Source organism: Anopheles ziemanni, chromosome 3, assembly GCF_943734765.1.
Source record: "Anopheles ziemanni chromosome 3, idAnoZiCoDA_A2_x.2, whole genome shotgun sequence".
NCBI lineage: Eukaryota > Metazoa > Arthropoda > Insecta > Diptera > Culicidae > Anopheles > Anopheles ziemanni.
In genome coordinates this window covers 29,336,233-29,344,970 of record NC_080706.1, presented here as the reverse complement: position 1 = coordinate 29,344,970, position 8,738 = coordinate 29,336,233, and the positions used below count along the sequence as shown (strand labels likewise).

Here is an 8,738-nt window from a genome sequence, read left to right as displayed (position 1 = left end):
GGAAACGGATATCGCCGCTTGTTGCGTTTGGCTTCACTTGTTTTCCGCACACACTTAGTTTTGCTCCACTCAGTAGGTTTTGCGTTTTTTTTTGTTGTTGTCGTTGTTCCACTCGTTTGTGTGTTCGATGGTAGGTTTTTCCGCACGGTTTTGTTTGTGTATGCACGCCGCAGACGTCGTCCGACGTGACGGTGTACGTGCGCAAGGCGATGATAAGAGATACGGAGGGTAAACGGCTACGGACACACACTCGCACACATACACACGCACACACTGACGTAAAGTGTAAGTTATACTCGCCTAGGATACACGCTGCGGTGTGCTCCTGCGGGTGAAACGGTTCCAAGGGGAGGAGGGGCAGAAATTCCCGGGGCGAAATGTGATCCTTTTTTCCTGGCGTTGGATTCGCGTGTTGTTTTTTTTTCTTTCTTTCTTTGCGTTACACGAAAGTTTGCCTCGAACAGTTTGATGTCACCGAGCGGTCGATAGCAACAGCTGCAAGTTGGTCGATATTTCAGCCCAACGAAAATCACCTCGAACGAAGGAGGTTTTCCGTGCCTTTTTCCACACTCTTCACGACACAACAAGTGGCCGCCCAACTTACCACAGCCGAAGCAAGACGATTGAGCGTCTCGTGTTTGTCAGCATTGCACTGTGGGTGGCTTTGGTTCCTTTGTTCGCCAGCAGAGCCTACTCGTCCTTTTTTTTTTGCGGTGCACTACGTCAAACGTCTCGGTACGATTATCCTGTTGCACACGGGTGCTTGCCGTCTCTTTCTGCTCCACGGCGCACTCTTTATAGGCTACTTTCCTTCCTGCACACACACAGAGAGATATATACAACACACACTCTTTTTGCCTGTCGCTGTCAATCACCTGCTAGTAAGGATTTCTTTTATTTTCACCCTTCTGGTAAGCTCTCTGTTTTGACGCTTTTCCTTACGACGAGGCGAGATTTCGGACGCCACTGGACGTGAGTATCACGTGCATCTTTTTTACCGCTTTTTGATTAGCAAACTTTCTACCCACGGAATTTACGGTGGACGCGTCTGGCCGTCAGCGAGTGTATTATTGTTTTGCGTATGTATGTTTTTTCGGCTCGCCTGCTCGCAACAGTTCGTCCTGTCAGTTGACAGGCTAACCCTAACCCTGCCGTGTGCAAGGTGCAGACGCGGCTCGCACGCACACAGCGACACGCGCGGAATGCTGTCACCCTCCCGCGGGGTGGCGGCGTGTTGGGTGGTGGGAAAATCCACCAACACACGGGCGCGCGTCACTTGCGGGAACGGTAAACTCACAACAGTTGCGCTGGTGGAAGGACGGGGACCGAGGCCTATTCTGTCACAACGAAATTATCGTAGGGCGAAGGAAAATGTTTTCATGTTTTGATTCTACTATTCCGAAGCAGCGTCGGCGTTGCGTGCACTATAAGGGACGGTTGCATTGTGCAGGATGTTTTGCATCCCACGCTGGACACATCAAACCGTTAATTACAATCGTCCATCCTATGGAAACTCGTGTTACAGGAAGGCTACGGAGGAAACCAGTCGATGCGTTTCGCCAACGATGCCGTTACACGGTTTTACGGATAGATGACGTCAATGCTGCAGCACTGGCACAACAACAGCGGGCTGCTCAACAGCGTTGGCAAACACAGCCCTACCTGGCGCTGCAATCCGGTAGATTCTCCGTTCGTTCATTGATTTTCCACGGCGGAAGCTCATGCTTCACGGCAGCACGGCAAACCCGGTTGCAAGACGGAAACCACTAGCATGTTCCTAGCCATCTTTGAAGCACGGTAAATGATGTGGTATTTGGGGTAGTTTTTGTTTGTTTATATGTTAACACGGTCGGAAACAATGCACAAAGGATTCAACATGAAATGGATGCAAACTGTACGGTACTGTTTTCCTTCCCGATGGGATTTTGACATTTCCAGCTTGCGTGTAGTGGTAACGGCATAACCCCGCTATTTCAGGCATCCTTCTGGTAAGATGTTACACACACACACACACATACACACACCAACGCACTGAATGGAAATACTAGGATGATAAGTGGATGTTTTCCTGGGGCTATTTTTCCAATCCGTCATCTTTCATCGTTAGTATTATTTCTAAATTTTATTCCTAGAAATAATCCATTTGGTTTTGTTATTTCAAATATAAAATGTTTTTGAAAAACAAAAGTATTCATACAACTGACCGCTTGAAAAGTGGGCAGCTGCGCAGTCGAGCAGTTTTCCACGAGAAGTGATTGCTCGCGATGGAAGCACCATCTGGTGGCCGGTGTCGGTGGTGCTTGGGAAAAATCTGGGAAAACAGAACAGTGTGCCGCCCACACCAATGCTATTTTTGTCACGTGGTATGATCGTACATGTTGAATGCAGTGATGATCTGAAAGGACTGCTTCTTCACAAAGCTGCAGAAAGAAGAAATGTTAACGAAATTTCGTTTTGAGCGTGTGATTGACAACCGATAATACGTTCGTAAAATAACTTTTTGTAAACGAAATGACAAAACGATCTTTGGCTATAGATCAAGATCGGATCCATAATTGCAAAGTTTTGAACATCATTTCAATCTCATATAAAACAATACAATACAGGCAAGTAAATCCATGGAATGTTTTATGGTTATGTAAAATAATCATAAAGCCATAATAAGCGACTGTAATTTGATAGCAATGGCTCCAGAGAGGATCGAACTCACGACCTTCGCGTTATTAGCACGACGCTCTAACCAGCTGAGCTATGGGGCCTGTTGCATGCTAGGATGGTAATTAAAGAAACGGGAGCATTTTAAAGCATTTCTATTAATAAACAATTTTAACACTTTTTTGACGGGAGACGACGATCTTGTTCTGCATTTGACTGAACGTTGTATAAATTGAGTATTTCCTTTTTTTGATCATTTTATTTAGCATTGTCTTCATTCGTTTATTTCGTCACTAAGTTGCCTTTTATGATTGGCTATAATTTTCCTTGTTCCTGTGACATATTATTTGCAATAACTGTAAAATTTATAAATTTCCTACTCTCGGTACATCACCTTTTGGTTCTGAAGAAAACGAAAACAACATGAGATTAACTAAGCAGGAGCTTTTTTGGCATTGTAGTGATAAATATACTAAGATCAGGTACGCTCAGCTAGGTATCACATAGGTAACAAGCGCCCATCGCCATAGTGTTAACATTTTGTTTCCCAATAACAAAATAGACCTTTTGAAGAGATCACATAGTTTCTGTAAAACATTACAATATAATTAAATTAAATAAACTGCAAACCCGATCACAACCAAACCTCAGATGTTTTCACGTATGGAGAAGATCATTATAAAGCGTTTATCTTATATAGAAGTAAAATAAGACTTCTTGGCTCCAGAGAGGATCGAACTCACGACCTTCGCGTTATTAGCACGACGCTCTAACCAGCTGAGCTATGGGGCCTGTTGTTTAATTACTGAGAATAGTATAAATTGATGACATATGAATGATTCTTATAAAAGACGACCAAATACAAAGTACAATGATTGGAATGGAAAATAATAACCCCAGCACTGGTACGGTAAAGTAACAGGATGAAATTTAATAATAATAGCTAATGATTAAATATTTTGTTGGTTTGTTTCAGGTCAAATTCATTTTTCAAAAAAATAAAAAAAATTAAATTGTGACGATACTTATCACAAAGCGTACGCATAATTTACCTAATATAATTTAACTACAATTGGATTGAAGTAAATTACATTAACTTTAGTATCATACATACTTTAGTAGTATGTAAATTACCAATTTACTGATTGCCTATGTTTAATTTATTTGAAACTTAAAATAAAGCTCTCTTTGGCTCCAGAGAGGATCGAACTCACGACCTTCGCGTTATTAGCACGACGCTCTAACCAGCTGAGCTATGGGGCCCGATATATGAACTGGATTGTGGTACAACTATGTGGAGTGAAGGCACAATGATTATATTGAAACACGATCTAGACATTGTATATTTTGTTTGATGTTTTTAATTTCAAGTGATGCATGACTAAACCTATCACAAAAGTAGTAACCTTCCTTTCGACGCCACTAAGCTTTGGGTCGTTGCACACGAGATAACCAGCCGGTGTTCAGATAAGCCCTCCGCCAGATTATTTCACTCGACTGCCTCACTTAAGTCGATTACCTGTTCGCTTGAAGTACGGCGCAAACCAACACAATCGTTGCGAAAATTTCAATCGAGGGATTTGATATGGTAGAGGGGGAAAAAAAATCCCATCTCGGGAGGGCATTAGACAGAATCAAATGCACGTTTGAGTGCCTGCCCCGCTTGATGGTATGAATTATTTAGCATCGTGTGATGTCATGTTGTTTACCAGCGGCTTAAGATTTGTGTGCCAGAAATCATAACTTACATAATGGCTGGGCCACAGATCCATCAGCGTCGTCGTCCTCATCATCATCATCATCATCAGCAACATCATATCGTGCGTCTAAAAAGGTATCCCTGCGTTTCATTAGTATGAATAAATGATTGGCTTATCGGAAGTGTGCCTCGCATCAACGGTGGAGCTGAAGGAGGAGGAATTTCCGGAACTTGTGGAATTCCATGCATTTTTTAAAAGCCCCGCGTTCGCCAAAACATCGACGGGGCGCAGCAACCCGGAGAAGGTTGGTGGTTCAGAGGGAAAGATCAATTTTGAGCTCAGCTTGACTTTCGTTGAGATTTAAATAAATAACGTCGAAGCACCGATGTTTGCAAAGCTCGAAGCAACGGAGCGTAGAAGTATAATGAAACAATTGGAAAAAAGGAAGTTTGAAATGGAAAAATAAGCAAAGGAAGTACCAGATAGAATTCAATTAAAACTTTCCACTGACCACCCGGTTCATTCCGGATGTTGTCCATGCTGCTCGAGTAGCTTGTTTGAGACGCTAGCTAAGATTTCGTGAACGCTGCTCGAAAGGGTTGTAGAAATAAATAACAAAAAACTGTTTCAATACGACACCCTGGTTTAAGCTTGTCCAGAGCAGTACAACTTCTTCAGAAAGGATCGAAACAAGAAATATTTCCTCCACTAGGATCAACACACACACACGCACACACTCTTCCCTGGTGCCTGTTGCAAAATAATCGGTGACGTCCGGGAGTTACACAAACCTGGACGCCTGCCGTATCAGTTTCTCTGTCTGCTGTCTAGCTTTCCCCCGTCCCGTCCCGGCTGCGGTGGATGTGTTTAATCAATTTTAGTTTAATTAAAATTCACTTTACCGAAACCGGATTAAAACTTGAGCGGCACAACGGGCGTGCGACGAACGGGTTGGAAGTTTGTTTGATTTTTGTTGGTTTTCCTCCCCATTTGCGGATCACGAAGGGACTTTCTGATCACGTAGCTTCTTACCGCAAACCGCTTACCGGGTCGGGAGTCACACTTTCCGCCCTTTCGTTGGTTCGTGTAAACGTCAGGCGGTTCGTTCACGTCCGAACGGACAACTAGCGTTGTTGGTGTTGCTTAAGTGGTGATTTAAATTAAGAAACAAAGGAAAATCAATTTGCTGCCAATCGGAAGGGGCAAGCGAGCGCATCGGTATCAAGACTCCGTGGCGCAACGGTAGCGCGTCTGACTCCAGATCAGAAGGTTGCGTGTTCAAATCACGTCGGGGTCAACTGAGAGAGGTTTGCGCATTGAAAATATGATGATATACAGAGATGCACAAGCAGATTCTTTTGTTTTCCAACAAGTAATGCAATATTTGCTGATGCACAAGCAGATTCTTTTGTTTTCCAACAAGTAATGCAATATTTCTTTCATTAAATTTCATTATTTGCCATGAAATATTTAGAGTTGGTTCAAGACACGACTGAAATGTGCATATTTTAAATTATAACATTTTTGAAAACCAAACGGGAGAAAAAGAAAAAAAGTGTTTCTCCTTCGAACCGGATTTGAACCAGTGACCTATGGATTTCTACTGACAGCTTTGCTCATCTACAGTCCACCGCTCTACCAACTGAGCTATCGAAGGTTGTTGACAGCGGAGTGACAGATTGCCCCGTGGTTCGAGCTGCAGAGCAACTGTATACCATCCTTGATCAAGTAACTAACCATCGACAGCAAACACCCGGTCCTCTTATCGCCACACCGGCACAAGTCTGATCGGAAGAAGTTGTTAATTAAAATGTTTGAATACACCGGACTTTCAGGGTAGTTGCGCAAGTAAACATAATTGATTACCCCGTACCCCGTGTGGCCGCGGCGAAACCGCGTTTCCATCCGCGATGGAGCTTTGTAGAACCAAAGGAAAATGGAAGCGCAAAAAGAAAAGACTAGCTCAAGCATGCTCGTGGCGAAGGGTGGAAGAAAATGGCTTAATTGGTAAATTGGTTGCAGTTTTATTTTATTTATATCGAAAAGTTTAAATCCCCACCGGTCGGATAATTGGAACGCAGTTGGTAATCGTGTTGGCCGCGAGTCAGCAAAGGCTAGCTTCGGGGTTTACCTAACGCACAGTGGTCGAATAGGTAGGCTACCGGATAATTCTGATTGAAGAAAAATGGTGGCATTTTCATTTTAGAAAAAATATTAAATGTGTGTTTTCACAGATTGTTTTTAGATTTGTTAAATCAGTTTCAAAATTTTCCATAAAAGGATGGAATCTTTAAGCCATCTCGTTCTTCGAAGGATTCAAAATAATTTACAGAAATAAATCTAAATCAATGTGTCAATCGTTTGTTATTCCACCGTAAATTTTCGTTTAAGGGTAATAATATTGATGTACCCATTTCCAATATGGAAAGCCACATTATTCCTTCGTCGTTCGGCACTTTTAAAGGCTTCTATATTGCATAACTTCAGTAAGGACTGATCATCCTTTCTTTGCCTCGCAAGATAGCTGCATCCAATTACCGTCAGGAAGCAGAAAAGTTTCTCCATAAATCCCCTACCATGCTCTTCAAAACTATTGCCGATACGTATAACTGCATAATCTGCGTTATCCGGATCACCCAGACATGGGCAAACGCCTTCGCCCCGAGAAAGGAGAAGGCGAGGAAAACTACGATACTATGAATGCGCAATAAACTACGTCGTCGATCGGGTTGTCTCGTTGGACAGAATGGGGATGAGCTCCGGGGATTTATCTTTACCCGTCGGCTGTAATTCTCCGCTTTTGGGGGAAGGCGATTCGGCATCGGCGGTCCGCGCCGCGTTAGTGTCGTTGTTGTCGTTGCACGGGATGTAATTGAAATTCAGAAGATTAAACACTAATTATTCATTCATTGAATCAACTACGCCCACCTGTGAAGGGTCGGGGTTTGCCAACCAGGACTCTCCTCATGGACCTCTGGATCCGTCTGAGTATGGTGTGTGTCAACCCGGTGGCCACGAGGGCCTCCGCTGACGGATGGCTGTCGTGGCCGCTGACAGCACAAATGACGATGACGATGGTGATATTTCAACTCTGTCAGCGCCGGCGGTGGGAAATAAATTAATTTCCAATTCAGCACCCACCCGCGCCCGGACCGTGGCGGGGTGCGGGAACTTACAAGGATTCGGTGCGCGGTTCGGTGTCACATATTCGTCCGCGCGTGTACATAAAACCGGGCGGGAAACACCTGTTTCTTCGGAGGGCCGCTTCTGGGCCGGCGAAAGTTGGCGTCGCTGCTGGCGGTCGCTCAAATCGGCTTTGATTTCTAACATTTTCCATGTAAATTGCAACCGGGTACGGGGGCTGCACAACCGCCTCATTCGCATATGCATAAGCGGAACATAAATTCCCAGCGTTTCCGGCGTGGGACATACAGGTTTTCATGTTTCGATTTTCATTCACGGTTTTTACATTCCAATTCTATCTGCGGCTCGCACAACGGGCCTTGACCATACCACCATTGGCAACGGTTCGGTCGGGGAAGGGGTTTGGGCAGTAAATTTAATTAAACACCTATTCAGGCTGGCATATTTATCATCGTACGTGTACGCTCCGAGCCGGCACGGGTCAACTTTATCCTTTCGTCGGTAAGTCCGGCTAGTCGGAGCTGCCGAACAATCTCCTGAGATTTGCGACGAAATGTTACCGTAATTGGAAGCATTGGCCGGAACCGGTCGGGTCGGATGTTCCGCAGTTGACGCAATTATACCCGGTCGTATAAGTGAAAAGCAATTCCTGCGCGAACTGGCAATGGTACTGGGCACGGGAAATCGTTCACCGTTGGAGAGTTCCATTGTGAAATCGGTGGAAAATCGGTCCGACCGGGTAGCAAGGATCAACCGGTCGGGTAATTCGATGAGGCTATGCTCGCTTTGGTTCGGTACGGGGTCGTTCGCAACCGTATTCCGGAGGGGTTATAAATTCATTTTGGCTAATAATATTATTTTATCATCACCTACGACCGGAAGCATGAAGGCTTAGAAAGATGCGGGGAAAGAGGTTTCGCAAGATCATGACCATTTGTACTGGTTTCAGATAAAGGTGTGATGATGGTTTGAAATAAAGAAAATTAAACGCAATTGTAACCACAATTAAGTTATGGCAAAAGGGGAAATGAAAAGAATAAGTGAGAAGTTTTCTGGGACAATGAAAAATATTTTGACAAGTAGTTAATGGTATCATTAAAACTACACATTTTGAAAAATTGTGTTTTTGCAGAATAATGAATATGTTTATTACTTAAAAATGAATTAAAAATAGGATAAAAACGAATCAGATCAAAAGGGCAATCTTAGCTGTCAAAAAATAGTTCAAAAAACAAAACC

General features: G+C 43.7%; 5 non-coding genes across 5 annotated transcripts; 1 reads left to right on the top strand and 4 right to left on the bottom strand.

The window, feature by feature from the left end:
* Positions 1 to 2,685: 2,685 nt before the first annotated feature.
* Positions 2,686 to 2,759, bottom strand: Trnai-aau (transfer RNA isoleucine (anticodon AAU)). Its single transcript has one exon. It is a non-coding gene; the product is annotated as a tRNA-Ile (tRNA).
* Positions 2,760 to 3,373: 614 nt separating this feature from the next.
* On the bottom strand, positions 3,374 to 3,447 carry Trnai-aau (transfer RNA isoleucine (anticodon AAU)). Its single transcript has one exon. It is a non-coding gene; the product is annotated as a tRNA-Ile (tRNA).
* Positions 3,448 to 3,844: 397 nt separating this feature from the next.
* Positions 3,845 to 3,918, bottom strand: Trnai-aau (transfer RNA isoleucine (anticodon AAU)). Its single transcript has one exon. It is a non-coding gene; the product is annotated as a tRNA-Ile (tRNA).
* Positions 3,919 to 5,580: 1,662 nt separating this feature from the next.
* On the top strand, positions 5,581 to 5,652 carry Trnaw-cca (transfer RNA tryptophan (anticodon CCA)). Its single transcript has one exon. It is a non-coding gene; the product is annotated as a tRNA-Trp (tRNA).
* Positions 5,653 to 5,917: 265 nt separating this feature from the next.
* On the bottom strand, positions 5,918 to 6,012 carry Trnay-gua (transfer RNA tyrosine (anticodon GUA)). The gene is made up of 2 exons: positions 5,976 to 6,012; positions 5,918 to 5,953 (listed from the first exon to the last, which is right to left on the bottom strand). It is a non-coding gene; the product is annotated as a tRNA-Tyr (tRNA).
* Between the last annotated feature and the right edge of the window lie 2,726 nt (positions 6,013 to 8,738).